Genomic DNA, 19176 nt, shown 5'->3' with positions numbered 1-19176 from the left:
AGGAATGGTAGAAGTGCAGTTGATGTTTGCAACAATAGTTTCAGTTTGCAACACTAACCCTAATACTATTTAAGCTGCATTTGTTCGTACTAATAATGGAAACTCATCATCATCATCATCATCGTTTAACGTCCGTTCTCCATGCTAGCATGGGTTGGACGGTTAGACCGGGGATCTGGGAAGCCAGAAGGCTGCACCAGGCTCCAGTCTGATCTGGCAGAGTTTCTACAGCTGGATGCCTTTCCTAACGCCAACTACTCCGTGAGTGTAGTGGGTGCTTTTTACGCGCCACCTGCACAGGTGCCAGGCGAGGCTGGCAACAGCCATGATCGGATTGGTGCATTTTACGTGCCACCGGCAATGCTAATAATAGCAGCTCGGAATTGGGGTGAGTTTCTTAATTCATAGGTGTATCACTTGACATTCCATCTTCATGTAGTGTCTCAGCAAAAATCAATCTGGTCTGACAGAGTCAATCTCTGTCTAAGACATAACCTCAGGTAGAGACGAACTCAATACTACAATGAACTACTTGTCAAATTTGCAGTGACTTTGCTGTCTAGAGCAGTGGATTCCTTAGAGAACCTAAAACCAGCAAAGCTGACTAAGCCATTTCAGAGTTAAATATTTATACTACAGAAATAAAGTAAAACCAGTAACAAGTTGTATATGCACTTCTTGGGAGAATTGAATGTTATATAGTAGAGAGATATCAGTAATCAATTGGATTTAAGACAGGAATGGATGACATGAGACTGTAGTGGTAGATGGTAGCTTCAGTACAATATTTAGTTGGTTATCTGTTTTCAGTCTAATAGTAAAACAGTTTCTCTCAGAATGTACATTGTCTCAGATTTACAAGGAAATCCAAATGGAAGATCAGGTCACAGGGAACTGAAAATGAGTCTGAGGCATGAATTCTTTGAAAATGCTGCCATATCACATTGCCAGGATTGCGATTACTATGAATAATGGTGCACTTATTATAATTAAATCTGTATTCTTAGCAAGTCATAAAAACCATGGAATAAACTGTCTGAGGAGATTCTATCACATCTGCAGTAGCAGGGTTGTGGAATAAAAAACTATTTTAAATTTCATTATTTACATTATTTTCATTTGACTGATATTTGTCCTCATCTTGTTTGTTGTTAACACAGTGTTTCGGCTGATATACCCTCCAGCCTTCATCAGGTGTCTTGGGGAAATTTCGAACCTGATGAAGGCTGGAGAGTATATCAGCTGAAGCGTTGTGTTAACAACAAACAAGATGAGGGCAAATATCAGTCAAATGTAAATAATGTACATAATTCTTCATCTCTTAAATATAGAACTGTATCTTAAATTTCTTGAGTAGTTTGGTACTTTATTATGCTAAGATTGTAGCTGTCTCAGTCTAAATTAAATAAATAAATATAAACCAAATTAATTTGCTAAAAATATCAAAAGAATCCCTGAAGGAAACTGTAGAAATAAGTGTTTATTAAAAAATACTTCTGTATACTAAATTGTAAGTATGTCCAATAATGTTATAAAATCTAATCCATTAGATTAATAACAAATATAGTCAAGAGTTTGGTAGGATGAACATCATTCAGATAACACATAAATTGAGATAGTATTTCTTTAATTTTAATAAATCTTAGAGACAGATTATTTCTTAAGGATGTATTTACTGATTAAATTCTAACTTTGGATAGGCTGAATCTCAGGGAAAAATGTTTCTAATTAACTGTTTTTCTGTAAGAAAGGAAAACTTAATGTAGTAACTAAATCTCATATGGTATACTAGAAGCAAGAGCTAACTTACTAAAGAATTGATTGAATTTTATCATTCTGTATAAAATGTATAAAAAAGAGTGTCCTGATACTGAATCATAAAAACAACAAAAATTATTAACTATTTCATGACAATATTTCAATAATTTTAATGAATAGGCAGTTCATGTATCTCAATTCAATAAGCATTTTAGTGGCTTAAAAAATCTGTAACTCTATATAGTGATATAATATTATGCTCATGTTAACCAACTGAAATTTCATGAGGTCATTAATACTGTGAGATTTTGGTATAGGTTGTCTCGAGTGAGTTGTATTTAAAAGGATTAATAAAACTTAAGTTTATTTTAGCAAGGACAGCCGTATAGTTGTCCAAAACATCATATATTTAAGAATGAAACAAGACGACAATGAAAGGCTATTTCAATAAAAATGCAACAAAAATTAACAATAACAAAAAAATCCCCACCTCTCAGAAGTCTGTTAATAACTTATCTTAAAAATATACATATTGAACCATGCCTTAGTTCCTTCCACTTTCTAAGATGTAGCAGATGACAGGAGGTCACCACCTGGCACATTCACCAACCATCATGAGCCTGCACTTAGGCCACGTTTATACTGGTCTGGTTTTCCCCACAATCCTCAACCAGGTCTTGATGAGATCTGCCTCACCCCCTGGGTTAGCTACCTGACTTCCATCTGAGAGAGTCTCACACTGATCTCACAATGGTCATTTGTAGTCCATGAGTGAGCAATTTCCACCTTCTCATGATGACGTCGTCCCTTAAGTTACTCAACCTGGCCCTTTCTGTATCTTCTTCATTCTTGATATGGTCATGCAAAGAGATTTTTAGTACAGTCTTAGGGCAACATATGTGCAAGATATCTGCAGTTCTATATATTCTGCTGATCTTTTTCCAAATCTTGCAGGTATATGATGTTGCTCTTGGCATAACAATGAATGTCATAGCTGAAAATGACATTTAATGATGCGTTTTTTGTAAGAATGACATATATAGAGATTAAACACACAAAAAAGTTTGGAATTAGAAATTTTTTATACTCTGAAGGGAATTGCTGAATGTTTCTAATAAAAGGTTATAATCATTATAACCAAAAGTGTATTGGTAATCTAGAAATACAGCCATAATAAAATAGTCAATGTATGGCATTACCAGTTTGTTCTGTGGCATTAATATATGATTAATTCAATTAAAAAATATGTTAAATATTTGAAGAAACTGATATTTGTGAACATATAGTCTTTCCAAATATGCAGTCAATATCTGATAAAAAAAGGAGATGAGTTGGTTGAAATGGTAATTAATCAAACTAAGAGTTCTACAGTATATAATTTTCATCCCGCTATGTTCCAAGTTCAAATCCTGGTTGAACCAATTTTCCTTTCATCTCTTCAGTTGTTGTCATTCAGCCCAAGGTCAGCCTTGATTACTTAGACAAATGAGCAAAAGTAGTCAAGCTATGACCATCCTCTTTTTATCAATGTATTTATGATTACAGATCAGACTGGAGCCTGGTGAAGCCTTCTGGCTTCCCAGATCCTGGTCGAACAGTCCAACCCATGCTAGCATGGAAAACGGACGTTAAACAATGATGATGATGATTATCTAATGTGTTCTTGTCTTCTACTGCAATTGTAAAACCCTACATCAGCCCTATTTCAACATGCCTATGGTCAAAGGTACTCCAGTAGACCACCTCGTCTTTAGTTTTATTGGGCATAATACACCTTAGACTATATTATCCAATGTGCCAATTGTTCAAGATGGTCAGATATGAATTGAGCGAGATTTGCTTGTCATTGAGGCTGAAGGTGACAAAGAGATTTAGCTACTATTTATTCCAGATCAAATGACTACATTGAGGATATCTTGTTGGACGATTAACGAGTGGTAGTGTAGTAAGATTATTTAATTGTGTATACACAGCTGCTTTCAAATTTGATTTTGTACCTAATCCAAAGAAGTGAATATACGATCAGAGAATTCTTTGATGAGAAATCAATTTTGTGAAGATACTGATTTTCAAGATAGGACAATTTTAGTTCTCTTTAACTCTTTTACTGTGAAATTGGATTTCATGCTTATTCCAGTAATAGTGTTAAATGTCTACCAAAAGATAGATTCGGTACTTTCTGTGAGTCACATTGCCTCAATAAACTTGACATATATTTCCAACAGAAAATAGTTTTTATCATGGCATTCCTCAACAAAAGATAGATTGGTATATAAAACAGATTTCTGCAGTTAAGGGTAATGGAATTTTGAATGGATATATTTGCTTTGCATAGTAAAAGAGTTAATGTAGTATATATTTCTTTACTGCCCACAAGGGGCTAAACATAGAGGGGACAAGCAAGGACAGACAAAGGGATTAAGTCGATTATATCGACCCCAGTGCGAAACTGGTACTTTATTGACCCCAAAAGGATGAAAGGCAAAGTCAACCACGGCGGAATTTGAACTTAAAAACGTAACGACAGACGAAATACTGCTAAGCATTTTGCCTGGCACACTAATATTTCTGCCAGCTCGCCGCCTTTCAAATGTAGTATAGACAAGAAAGAATACAGGAAGAGAGCAGGTGAAACAGTTGGTATGAACCTACAATTTTGAGGATGTTCACTTCTGTTAGAGGCAGAGAGGGAACTTTTTGGGAAAAAAAAAATTGTCTTTGTTTTAAAATAACAGTGTTTCTTTGATATAGTTCTCTCACTTCTAAGGTCATCATGTACATTACATGCATATATCATACACAAATTATATGTATTCAGTACTAATTACTAAAATAAGTAGTGAGTCATAATCATCATCATCATCATCATCATCATCGTTTAACGTCAGTTTTCCATGCTGGCATGGGATGGATGGTTTGACAGCGGTCTGGAGAGCCAGTGGCTGCACAAGGATCCAATCTGATCTGGTAATGTTTCAACAGCTGGAAGCCCTTCCTAATGCCAACCAGTCTGAGAGTGTAGTGGGTGCTTTTTATGTGCTACTGGCACAGGAGCCAGTCAGGCAGGCTTGGAAACAATCACATTTGGATGGTGCTTTTTACGTGCCACCAGCACAGGGGCCAGTCAGGGGGTACTGGCATCAGTCATGATTGGTTGGTCCTTTTTACGTGCCACTGGAACAGGAGCCAGTCTGGGGGTACTGGCATTGGCCACGTTTGGCTGGTGCTTTTTATGTACCACTGGCATGGGAGTCAATCAGGCAGACCTAGCAGCTTACATTTTATATTTGGTCTGAACCTATTATCAACTTTATATGGGCTTGAAAATTGAAGGAGATCTTTTCTAGAAGGAAACAGATTTTAACATTCATATGTTTTGCATAAGCATCAGTAATATGAAATAGATAGCTAGGGTGGTGAGCTGGAAGAATCATTAGCACACTGGGCAAAATGCTAAGTGGCTTTTCAGCTATCTTGATATTCTGAGTTAGAATTCCATCTTTCATCAATTTTATCTTTCATCCCTTTGGAGTTGATAAAATAACTACCAGTTGGGTACTGGGAACAATATAATTGACTTACCCACTTTCCAGAAATTTCTGGCCTTGAGCCAAAATTTGAACCCAATATGAAACAAGAGCACTCACAAAGTGCAAACCATCACCAAGGCAACACCAACGTCCTCTTAATGATTGGCCAGAGATGATTTTTAAAATTAGAATATCTGAAATAAACTCGACTGCTCTCACAAATGAGAATATTAAAAATGAACCTGACTGCTTTCAAAAATTAAGTAAAAAAAGCCAGAAAAATAATCCAGAATCCTTGTCCAGTCTTGGATTGATCCCAAAATCTAATCAGTTTGTGTCAGTCACAAGGCCAAACGTCCAGTGGTTCTTGAGATATCTTGTCCATAGACAAACAAACAAACCAACAAACATGATTGAAAACAATACCTCCACCTTCGCTAAGGGGAAGGTAATAAATAGCTTGGACCAGGAATCAAAATGCAATTGTGTACACAACTCTTGAAGAATCTACTTCTGTCCTATAGCATTAGTCTTAATAGGTAATAGTGATGCCACAATCGAGGTTTAGTGGCCATGAAGCTAATAAGCTATGTTTCAAACTGACATGTAGCTTAATACTTATTCAATGGCTACATGGGACACTTAAGATTAGCTTGTCATTTCTAAGACTGCATTACCTAATATTTTAATTTTTTTAAAAGTTGGTAAGAGAATATTTTGAGGGAGATTTGGCTGCTAATTTTAGCATGTTGAAAGACTGTGTAGACATGTCCTCATTGGTTCTAATGTAGTTGATATTAGGGTTCTCAGCAGTGAACTACATAATTCACATGTGTATTCTGAGAGTTCAAAACTATACAAGTAGTGCTCAAATGGGAAATATAAGTCAAAATCATAATTATAACAGAAAGCTCTTAAAAAGTAGTATGTTATAAATCCCACTTTTTCTCCACACTTGACATATGAAAGAAAATCCTCATAAATTATAGTCATAAGATAACATGAAAGAGATGATGCTTAATAAGACAGACACCTCATCCCTTTCAACATCTGTTTCAAAATATTTGTTATATGACAACAAACTAAAGAACAAAGAAATAAATGAATTAATAAAAAAAAAAATACTGAAATTTCTATAAAGAACAGAAATCTCAGTAGAACTGCAGAGAATTGAAAGTGCCTTCATCATTTTATTCATTGTTAATATAATTCATTTCAATTACTTGCTCAAAGAATTAGCTTCAAAAGTCTAAAATAATAAACCAAACCCCAAAAAATATCTTCAATATGAAAAGAAACAAGGTATCAAAACGAACTTAAAATAATTATAAAAATTATAAATATATAAAAACATACCAGAGTATGCAAAAGCGGAAGTAATATTCAATACACTTTTTAAATAAAAAAAAGAAAATAATAAAAAAAGAGGAAAACTATATACACTAATACTCGTCATATGAGTAAACAACCCCCCAGTACTCCAAGAAATCTTATACATTCCCTTTCTGAGTAAGCAATATGTACATTCTATTACTATGTATGGTGTGTGTGTGTGTGTGCATTTATACACACACATGCATGTGAACTCATAAAAAAAGGTGATATGCATTAAGTACATTCTTTACAGTTGCGTTAGACATGCTATCAACATACTAATAGCAGTGGAAGCTATCAGATAAACTGTTTATTGCCGGCTTTCATTCATCCTTTTACATTTCTTCTAACTGCATTTTTTTTTCCTTCCTTCAAAATTTCTTTCCATTTCTATTTCTCCAAGCTAAGAATAATGCACAAATGGATATAAAGAGTATATAACTATTTAGTAATATAAGATAAAACGTATATAAAGAAAAGAAATCATTAGTTTTTATAAGTGTGGTTCAAATAACTCCTTTATCTTTTCCTTGTTTCAGTCATTAGACTGTGGCTAAACTGGAGCAGTCTCGGAAGGTTTAGTTGAACAAATCAATACAGTATTTTGTTTTTAAAGTCCAGTACTTATACTACAAGTCTCTTTTGTTGAACTGCTAAGTTATGGGGGATGTAAAACAAACCAACAATAGCTGTCAAGTGGTAGTTGCGAGCAAACATAAGACACACGCAGTCAAGAACCGGATCGTCCTCTTAATTTCGGCTGATTAATCTTGATGAGAGAGCGGGGAGAGAGAGTGTTGAAGTCGTACATAGTTTAGTGAAATGTGTACTTACATATAAGAGAACAAAATGTACGTACGCCGCTATATATATATATATATATATATATATATAAAAAAATACAAAATGGGACAAGAACGCAAAACATCCAAATAGACGATACAAAAAACACGGACGGGTCATTCGAAGCCTTTAATCTTCGGTCACATATATATATCAAATTTTACTGAATCTGCTCTTCACTAATATAACCTCAATGTTTTAACTTTCAGAACTTACAACTTGTTGCTATTGATTTTTGTCAAGAATCTTATTTGTCTTTTTTTTTTCTTAGATAATATCATTGCTCTTGTGAAGGATATAAAGGATATAAAGTAATTGTCGATAGTAATCTTAAATTTCCAAAGAATCTAGAATCTTTGTAACATTGCTAATAAAGCATTTAATCATATGTGTCTTATCTTTAAAGCTTTCATAAACAGAGATATTAAATTCTTAGTTGCATATATAAATATATGTTTTACTAATTATCTTCCTCATTTCAAAAATCTCACTTACAAGCATTGCTAAGGAAAATTAAACTACTTCCCATTAGAAACAGAGCACATCCTAAATGATTAAACATATACGCAAAAAATCTTTTATCTTTTACTTGTTTCAGTCATTTGACTGTGGCCATGCTGGGGCACTGTTTTGAAGGGTTTAAGTCAAACATATTGGCTCTAGGACTTATTTATTTTTTGAAGCCTAGTACTTATTTTATTGGTCTTTTTTGCTGAACTGCTAAGTTACACTCCAATGCTGATTGTCAAGTGGTGGTGGGGAACAAACACATACACACACACACACATAATGGGCTTCCTTTTAGTTTCCATCTACCAAATCCACTCAGAAGGCTTTGGTTGACCTAAGGCTATAGAAGAAGACACTTGCCATGCAGTGGGAATGAACCCAGAACCATGTGGTTGGGAAGTAAGCTTCTTACCACACAGCCACACCTGCATCTATGTTACACAATCAAGTTTACCTTTTTTCTCTGACTACTTTTCTTTGTGAAATATAGTGTATTGTTCACAAACACCAAATTGATATATCAACTAACATGTGACAATCTTCATTCTCATTTCTTTGCTAACCATTTGTGTGAGACATAAAACTCATTGTTTTTGGACTGATGAAGTTTTTACTATTAGCAATAAGCATAAAAAACTGAAAATTCATTGATATGATTTAATCTTGACACTTATTGTGATAGTAAATACATTAAAGCATTTTAATAAGTGGGAGAAATTTGCACCTATTCTGCCAGTAATATGGTTTTGTTATTTTAATTATTATACTAATTTTCTGAATAGGATTGTTACTTAATTACTTTAGCATAATTTAAATGCCTCTAACATTTAAACTGGCTTTATCCAGCCTAAATATTCTGCCTGTTTTAAGTTTAAACCAATCAGATCTGACTTCTCACAAATGGCATAGCTGTGTGGTATGTAGCTTGCTTCCCAACCCTATGTTTCTGGGTTCAGTCCAAGTGTGTGGCACTTTGGGTAAGTGTCTTCTACTATTGCCTCAGGACAACTAAAGCTTTGTGGGTGAATTTCGTAGACAGAATCCCATCACGTATGTATATATATATATATATCTATGTGTGTCTTTGTGTCTATGTTTGTTCCCATCTTCTGATTCACAACTCATGTTAATGTGTTTGCCTCCCTGTAACTTAGCAGTTCAGCAAAAGAGACCAATAAAATAAGTACCAGGATTAAAAAAAACTAAGTACTGGGGCTGACTCATTTAACTAAAATTTCTTCAAGGCAGAGCCCCAGGATGGCTGCAGTCTAATGACTGAAACAAGTAGGAGATAAAAAAATGTCACTGAAATCTCGAAGCTAGGAGATAATTAACGCATGATTAATTAAAAACAATGTGAATAAATTTAGCATTACATTGGACAGAGTAATCTGAATGCTAAATGATTAAGACATATTTTGCCATTTATAAATTGAATTTTTATATTTTTGTATTTTTTCATACTTTGTCATGTTTTTATTATTTTGATTTTTTAATCTTTTACTTGTTTCAGACATTTGACTGCAACCATGCTGGAGCACTGCCTTGAGTAATTTTTAGTTGAATGAATTGACACTAGTAGTTAATTTTTTTTTTTAAAGTCTGGTACTTATTTGCTGACCCACTAAGTCACAGGGACATAAACACACCAACACCAGTCGTCAAGCAGTAGAAGGAAACAAATACACACTCAAATACACACACACACAAATATATATATATATATATATATATATATATATATATATATATATACACTTTATTTAAAAGCAGCAGAAATTTAACAAAAGCTGTTACTCAGAGTTTCACGTTCCCGTTCGTCGGACAGTTTTGTTAAAATAGAACCAAGATGACAATTCTATCAAGACTAGTATAAACGATACGCCTTTAAAAATGGATTTGTTTGATTGGTCCTTTCAAATAACGGTCATATGCGAGCGATAAACAAAAATAAACAAAACAAATAAATGAGTTCAATATGAAATTGTAAAAAATCGAGGAAAAAACCTTAAATCGAAGATTTGATTCAAATACATATTGTCATTAATATTGTAGAAAATATAATTCGATTAATATAATTAATACATAAAAATTGAAATTAAAATATATTAAAATATATTAAAATATTTAACAATATACAATGGGCTTGTTTCAGTTTCTGTCTACAAACTCCACTCACAAGACTCTGATTGGCCTGAGGCAGGCCGATCAAAGACAATCATCCAAGTAGAAGACAATTGTCCAAGGTGCAACACAATGGGACTGAACCTGGAACCATGTGGTTGGAAAGCAAATGTCTTACCACACAGCCACATCTTGGAATTTTTTACCTTTATTTTTGGTGGCATTATTACAAACCAATAGAAATACCTTGCAGTACTTATTCCAACTTTTTACATCCTCAGTTTAAACCCTGCCGAAGATAACTTTGGTGTTTATTCTTTTGAGTTCAAGAAAATAAACTACTGGGCCAGTAGCAGGGCTGATGCTGTTGACTAGCCCCAATCCTTCCACCAATTTTCAGGCTTTGAGCCTATGTTAGAAACCATTAGGTTTGCCTGACACTTTTCACAGAATATTTGTTTCATTGTTGTCTTTTTTGTACAACCTATTAAATTATGTAATTCACTAAAAAAAAAAAAACTCAAAAAACTTATTAATTTAATAAAATGATACTGGATAATGGGACAACCAGCTGTAATAAAAATATTTAAATTGAGCTGAATTTAATTTGAAAATTAATCCATGGAAGGGGAGGACTAGAGCTAATTACAGCTTGACAAAGTCCATGCATTATTTTAATACTTAAAAAGAGTATTTACATTTGGTATAAATATTGATTTCAAATTTTAGCACAAGGCCAGCAATTTTGAGGGAGGGGATAATTGGATTACATCGATACCAGTGCTCAACTGGTACTTAATTTATTGACATCCAAATGATGAAAGGTAAAATTGATCCCAGTAGAAATTGAACTCAGACCATAAAGATGGATGAAATGCTGCTAAGCATTTTGCCTGATGTGCTAATGATTCTGCCAGCTTGCTGCCTTATACTGGGCAGTGCTGTGTAAAAGCACCTGTGTGGTTCCACATACAAGGGCCCGTGAGGTGCCACACAAAAGGGCCCTTGAGGTCTCACATAAAAGTGCCCATGCAGTGCCATGTAAAAGCACCCAGCACACACTGTAAAGTGGTGGGCATTAGGAAGGGCATCCAACCATAGAATCCATGCTTAATCACACTGATTCTGGTGCAGCTCTCCAGCTTGCCAGCTCTGGTCAAACTGTCCAACCCATACCAGCATGGACAACAGATGTTAAATGATGATGATGATGATGATGTATGCAGTGTTCTTTTTTTATATCTTTATTTCTATTTAGGTGTTGGTGTGGCTGCATGGTTAAAAAGCTTGCTTCCAACTACCGTAAATCCTCGTGTATAATCTGCATTTTCCCCCAAAAAATTTAAAGGTCAAAATCTCTAGTGCGTACTATATACGAGGTTAAAAATGAAAATTATTTCCTAAGCAATGTCCAAGTTTCTATTTGCTGTCTGGCAATGTTTATTCAGACGCATTTTGTGATGTCGGGCGTGAAAATACCTTAAGCTAAGCCTGAAAGCAATGAAGTCATAAAAGAATTATCCATAACTTGCAGTAAGCAACATTTATTAAATGTTATTCTGTTATTTCTTTATTTTCTGCAAACAAAATGCATAAAAAAGCTACATGTTTGCATTATGTTATATATACAATAATAATAAAGGACATTACCGTATACATTTTTACAAACCAAGGACGTTATATAGACCTCCTTGACTCAAGTTAGAGAAGGGGTGCGTATTATACACAAGGTTTAGGTTTTTCAGAGGTACAACCCCCTAAAAATCCCCTGCATATTATACTCAAGGGCAGACTATACCCGAGGATTTACGGTATATAGTCTTAGATCCAGTCCCAATGTGTGGTGTCTTGGGCAAGTGTCTTTTACTAAGCTCCAGGCCAGCCAAAGCCTTGTGAAGAAGCCTGTGGCAAATAAGTGTGTGTTTGTGTGTACCCTTGTATTGATATCATAAAACATTGTATATGAGAATCACTGTCATACAAATAATGTTACTCATTTCCAGTCTTTCATGAAAAACATGTCTGGCCAAGGGGAAATATTACTTTGCTTGCAAATAGGTAAGGGTTAGCAACAGGAAGGGCATCTGACCATATAAAATCTGCCTCAACAGATTCTGTCTGACCCATGCATGGAAATGTTGCATTTTAAGTGATGACAATGATTTAAAAAGCTTGTCAGAATGGATGGCTGAGAGAAAATTGATTTATGTACTTGTCAATTTGTTAAAGTAGAGTTTAGTAATTGTAGTTTATACAATGAGTAAGCTGATATCACTACAAGTAGCTAAACTTTGCAGTGTTGCTGTGTTTATGTAGATGTTGCCCATCTATATATTGGAATTTTGTTGATTTGGCAGTGATCAGGAGATGAAATATTGCTGTTGTGACATTTATGCTTTACATATTTTAATATGTATGAGAGGGAAAACTATGACTTGTTCTATAAAATTGTTTAATGTTTTTCGTTTCGTTAAACTTTTAGATGTTATTGAAATCAATCATGTTCTAGTTATTAAAACGGGCAAAATATAACAAGAATCATACCATAATCATGTGATGTTCATGCTTTACCAAAGGGCATATATTATTTTGAAGTTAAGTTAAATGGTTTGAACTGAGAAATTACACTAGTGGACTTGCTCTACCAGAAGCTTACCAGTACCTTGTGCTGCTTACACACACAGAACTACTATTAATGAAGCCAATAAGGCAACACCCCTTGATCATTTGTTTTGCAAAAAATAGCAGCTAAATCTTCTTCAATATAATAATTAACTGTTAATTAATTAGTCATTGTAGTTCTAGATATAGTTCTAGATACAGCTTACTAGAATGTCTCTGATCACAGATAAGCTCAGTCAAGACTAATCTAGGATTAAACAACTCTTACTGTTGATAGATTTCTTGTGGCTAAACATGTTTTAGGAATAAAAAGTGTCCTCAAATGAATTGGGTATATTACTATTTTACCAGGGTATTCCCTTTAATTAAACAAGAAGGGATAAAATAATGAGATACTGAACTCATTTTTTAACATCTCATAATGATGCTAATAGTTTGTTTTTTTTTTTAAAGAAAATGCTGTTAGCAGATATTTCATTCTCAGTCAAAATATCAAAATAGTGCTTAATCTGTCAGTTACTCATGCTTCTGTTTTAATCATAGAGCAAAATAAAATAAAATGATAATAATTAAGAAAGAAAAAACCCCACCCACTTAGATATTGATTAATTATATAGGCACATGGGTTCAAATTTACAAGGGAGGAGCAATAATAAGGTGAAATGTTTGTGAGGTTCTCAAGGGCATCAGTAACTTAGATGATGTAAAATGGTTACAATTTTTTTTTTTTAGAATTTTTTTAATGAAGAGTTGTATTTGACCTGAAAATATACTCTTTTATATCCCTTTACTGTATTTTCTGGCATACAAGTCAAATAGCATATAATGTAAACATGTACTGTAAACATTCAAACATTGTTACTATATTTCCCAAATTCTGCTGTATTTCATATGGAATTTTTGATCTTCCAAAGCCATTTTTGTATTAAGTTGACCTACTTTTTTTGCCATAAATTTTGGTCAGAAAAATTTGACTTGTATGCCAGAAAATATGGTACTTGCTTCATTCAGTTATGCCAGGCATCAACACAGTTTCCTCCTTCACAAGGCATTGGTCAGCCAAGGGCTAAACTAGAAGACACTTATTTAAGGTGCCATACAGTGGCTGAAGCTGAAACCACATGGTTAGAAAGTAAGCTTCTTAACCACATAACCATGGTTTTGTGTGAAGAATTTCTGAAATTCTATGGCCTAGTAATATCACCAGGAACAGTGATAGTGGAGAAAAGCCTATCTAGGCATAACAGTATGGTCAACCAGTCATATCTGTAGTAATAATATTCAGCAGTAATCCGCTGTTGTGATTTGCTAGAATATTACTCACATGATCAACAAAATATGACCAATCACAACTTTGTGTGGAATAGGCTCCAGCAATGATTTCATCTTTTGGCATGTTTCTTTCTGGGCCTGACCATCAATATAAATTCAGCACATCTTGACTACTAAACAGAGAGCTTTAGAGAGAACTGAGAGACAGCAGAGCTGAGATGGTGGACTGAGAGTGAACAGATGCGGACAGCTGCTGACCCAAGCTAACAACGAATGATTGGCAACAGCAATCCAATGACCAACAGCTAACTTTCAGATGACTATTACAATTACTCAAAGAACAATAACATTTGAACCCTGCCAACATTTTGTTATTTGTAGTAACAACACCATTTGGTTTTTGTGTATGAAAAGAATAAAATTTTGTTTATCAAAAATTGCAACAAATTCAGAGTTCTTCTTCATATATATCCAAGATATGGGAGAGAAAACAAATAGATATTTTCCATATATGTGTAAAAAAAACATATTTGGTTATACAATTTAGTTGTTACCATACATTAAAACAATTTGTTTGTCAACCAATGCCATTTTGAAAATAAACTCAGTTTGGGAAAGATAATCAGGCAATGTTTTTGTATGATGTTGGTATGGTTAGGTGAGACTAAAAGTGTTAAAGTTGAGTTTTCTCTCTCTAATGGTACTTTGATCATCTTCTGAAAGTTACCACTTAAAAGGAAAAGTAAAGGTGGAAAAAGAAATTCTGTTTTTGGTAACTTTATATAAGGTGTATGAAAATGGCAAAAATCAATATGAGGGAATGAGATAATGTGATGGCAGAGAGAGTTTTCAGCTCCCTGATTCACCTTGAATGGCTATCCTTATTTTTTTTCTCTTTCCCATTTATACATAATTTTTTTATATTTCTGTTTACATTCTAGTTTTAGGAAACCAATACAATGCCTTTTTGTTTTCCTTTCAGTGAATTTGTCTCGACAGTTTCATAATGTTCTTTCTTCTTTTGCCTCCTTGGTCACAAAGATTTATTATTATTATTATTATTATTATTATTATTATTATTGTGATCATCATCATCACTACTACTACTACTACTGCTATTATTATTGTTATCATCATTATTATTGATGTTATTATTAGTTTTCTTTCAGCTTAATGTAATACCAGTTTGAAAAGAGCTAATTTTCAACAAATACTGATGCTGCTGATACTAATGTTGCTGCATATTGTTGTGCCAGCACAGATTGACAGTATTATATATTGTCAATAAAGCATCTCAGTTGTATTTCTTTTATAATAATTATGATTTAGAGGTCAGAACTTGTCCATAAACCCTTTAGAAGCTTTATACTAAGAGCAAACACTTTTATATTTATCACAATAAATTCTTACTTTCTAAGTGGTTTCTTTCATTATGCTGTGCTCAAGTTATTTATTTTAGTTATATTTTTTTTATCTAAATTTGTTTATTTTGTTTTTAACCAATTACTTTAGTGCCTTACTGCTTTTGTTTATAGAAATGGCCTGAAAGCAAGCAGCCCAACTGCAGAGGAAAAAAGCTGTATATTGCTTCAATGAAGATTACTTTCACATACAAGCAAAACTAATAATACTGATAGATCTAAAACCTATTGTGAAAATATATATATACGAATTAAATGGAGAAAACAAACAATAGCAAAGCTACAGCAAGAAAATAAAAATTAAAGTGATATGGCTTACTATAGAAACATGAAATAGAATATTGATATAATCATAATGCTTTTTTTTTTTTTTGAAAGATTACAAATTCACGAAGAAGTTATTATGGGATGTGGTGATATTTGTGTATTTTTCCCCCCAAGAGCATTGGAAAAATAATTGAATCAGTTTCAATTTGTTGTTGACATCTATCAGATTATATATTATAATATTATTTAAAAGGATATGAATATCAAAACATTTTGTTTCCCTTTCCCAAAATTCTGAACATAAGTAGGTTTTATAAACCAAATTATAATAGTTAAAAAAATTTAACTTCTAATGAAAGGCTTTACCCAAGGAATATTATTATGTTCCATATCGAAAGTCACAATACAATATATACAGTAAATCTTACAAGGCATTATTTGTTGGAGAGTCAATACATCATCTAGTTAGTATAAGCTCAATAGAGCTTATAGCAAGCTTTATAGAGTATAAAAAGTTTGCAAAGTAAAACAAATTATTTTGTCGATAAGAAGAGAGGTCTAACACTTCAGGCAGAAATCTTCTCTCCAAAGGCAAGACTTCTTTCCTTCCTCACAACAAAATAATTTATTTCATATAATTAACTTTTTGTATTTACTCTTTGCTGACACAAGCCATCATTATCTAAGTTCCCTTGGATTCTACTGATTCACTTTGATTTATAGAAAGAATATAAGCTTACTCCTGGAAATCTATGTTTCCAACCAAAATTTCATTTGTGACTGGAATCATTATAATTATATTGGTTATGGTATGCTTAAGGATGGGCAAGTGGCATGACAGTTACAACTTTCAAATTGGCATCCACCAAAAATTTGAGTAGTTTTCTTTAGTTTTATATATGGTGATATTATTTTTATCACAGAATTTTACAAGCCTTAAGCTTTTCCTTCCTAGTATCTTGGCACAACAAACCACTGTCTCAGTGCTAGGATCTTTAGATAAGATTAGGGAAATCCTTTTTAAGAACAGGAATTGGATGAAATTTAATGTCACTACATGCTAAATGATCAACAAGTTATCCTATGGCCAGTATTGCACTGTGTCTAAACAAGTCACTTAAATCTTAATAACACAGTTCGTTTGGCTGTAAATAGGTACCACATGCTAGCAAGAAGAACACAGTATAATTAACAACTATTTTATTTACTTACATTGCTGAGTTCAAGTCCTTGTGTGTGAGGGTCATAAGAAAAATACTGACCAAAATGCGACTAAATTTACTCTGGAAATAATGTTCAATAAGGGTTCATAGAACTAGTTCCCCACCAGTTCTCTGATAATCTGACATTTTGAGAAGAATAGTGTTGCTTGATATTTAGCTCAATAGGAACCAATGGGTCAATCATTGGTTCACTGTATTCTTAATGATGAGAGTAACAAGATAAAATGTATCTGTGCATTCTGCCTTTGAAAGCTAGTGTTCTGGTCACCAGAATACTGAGACAGTGCTGATTGCAGATTCTAGAAAATTGTTTCATATTTTGACTGACAAGCACAGAAAACCAATTGCTCCAAATTTCAATAACTGAATGCAGAAAGTGGTGTGTGTAGAGATTACAGTAGCTTTCCTGCTGCTAAGTATGTATCATTCAGTGCAAGTTTATCCATCTGCTTCTCTCTCTCTCTCTCTCTCAGTGTTAAAAATAGAAATGGTTAAGTAGTCTAAGTAGTTTATTTTGCAACCACATGATTTCAGGTTCAATTCCACTGCACAGCAATTTAACATGTATCTTCTAGCCTAGCCATGAGTCAATCAAAAGATAATGAGTAAAATTTGATAGATGGGAACTATATGGAAGCTATTTGTATGTATGTCTAAAAATGTATGTGTGTGTAACATACAAAAATGTTCCTTCTCGAGCCATGCCTGGCTCATAAGGGCCGGTTTCCCGGTTTCCTAGATGCACAGGTTCCCCAATTGGATGAGACGTTGGTCTGTCACAGGTGAGCTGCAACTGCAGGAGGAAAGAGTGAGAGAAAGCTGTGGTGAAAGAGTCAGCAGAAGCTCGCCATTACCTTCTGCAGGAGCCGCATGGAGCTTAGGTGTTTCGCTCATAAACACACACATCATACGGTCAGAGATTCGAACCCATGATCCCTCAACCGCGAGTCCGCTGCTCTAACCACTAGGCCATGTGCCTCCACCATGAGAAAATAGTGAGTTGATTACAAATAATATAGAAAACAGTGGCATGGTTAGACAAAGAAATTTACAGGAGAAATGAAAACAGTACAAATGAAATTACCCCTTGACAAATGGAAACCATACAAATTTGGATGTATAAGTCTTAGATGTTTTCATTTATCCTGTAAGCTTTTTTGTTGTTTGTCTGTGCCACTTTTCACAAATGAACATCATTATTGTTGCTTAACATCCACTTTTTTTTATGCTTGTATGGCTTAGATGGAGTTTGTTGAGGAAGATTTTCTACATCTGGATATGGTTCCTGTTGCCAACCCTCACTTATTTTCAAGCATGTCCAGACACGTTTTTCCTGTAAGACTGGAAATAAACAATGCCGCTTGTATGACAGTGATGCTCATTTACATTCATCACATGATGTCATGAGAAGGGTTCAGACAGACAGACACACATATACACGTACATATATAGCCCTAAGCCAACCAAAGCCATGCAAATTAATTTGATATATGGAAACTGAAAGATAGATATACATATATCTGAGACCCCTTTTGGTCATGACACAGACTATGGGATTGCACCTAGAAAGTTACCCTCCCAGGCACAAGTCCGGGCAAGGTTGTTTATGGAAGACCAGCAGTCGCCCATGCATACCGGCCTCCCCTCTCCACGCCACCAGTGTTATCCAAGGGAATGGCAAAGGCTGATACAGCTTGGCACCTGTGACGTCGCAACTCATTTCTACAGCTGAGTGAACTGGAGCAATGTGAAATAAAGTGTCTTGCTCAAGAACACAACACGCAGTCCAGTGCGAGATTCGAGCTCACAACCTCACAATCGTAAGCTTGATGCTCTAACCACTGAGCCATGTATTACACATGTATTAATGCATATATGTGTGTGTGTGTGTGCTTCATTTCTTTGACACTGCATGATGGTTATAAAATGAATATGACTGTGTAACAAGTGATGGTGCTTGTTTCCAATCTTCCTTGTAAACATGTCTTCCAATGGGGAACTATTAACTTGCTTGGAAACAGGTGATGGTTGGTAGCAGAGTGAGTATCCAGCTGTAGAAAATCCACCTCAAGAAATTCTATCTGACCCATGCAAGCATAGAAAAGTGGACATCATAATAATCTTTTCTACTTTAGGCACAAGGCCCGAAATTTTGGGGGAGGGGGCCTGTCAATTAGATCAACCCCAGCATGCAACTGATATTTAATTTATTGACCCCAAAAGGATGAAAGG

At 34.3% G+C, this 19176-nt stretch overlaps 1 protein-coding gene and 1 long non-coding RNA gene across 17 annotated transcripts in view; both read right to left on the bottom strand.

The window, feature by feature from the left end:
• The window catches only part of LOC115228444 (calcium-activated potassium channel slowpoke), a 334128-nt gene that overhangs the window by 284077 nt on the left and 30875 nt on the right, over window positions 1–19176 (bottom strand). The window lies entirely within an intron of this gene.
• On the bottom strand, window positions 3155–14216 carry LOC118762142. Its single transcript, XR_004997921.1, has 3 exons — window positions 14115–14216; window positions 6056–6060; window positions 3155–3167 (listed from the first exon to the last, which is right to left on the bottom strand). It is a non-coding gene; the product is annotated as an uncharacterized LOC118762142 (long non-coding RNA).

Source organism: Octopus sinensis, linkage group LG2 (genome assembly GCF_006345805.1).
Source record: "Octopus sinensis linkage group LG2, ASM634580v1, whole genome shotgun sequence".
NCBI lineage: Eukaryota > Metazoa > Mollusca > Cephalopoda > Octopoda > Octopodidae > Octopus > Octopus sinensis.
Note: the sequence above shows the minus strand (reverse complement) of the source record. Positions and strands in the feature narration are given on the sequence as shown.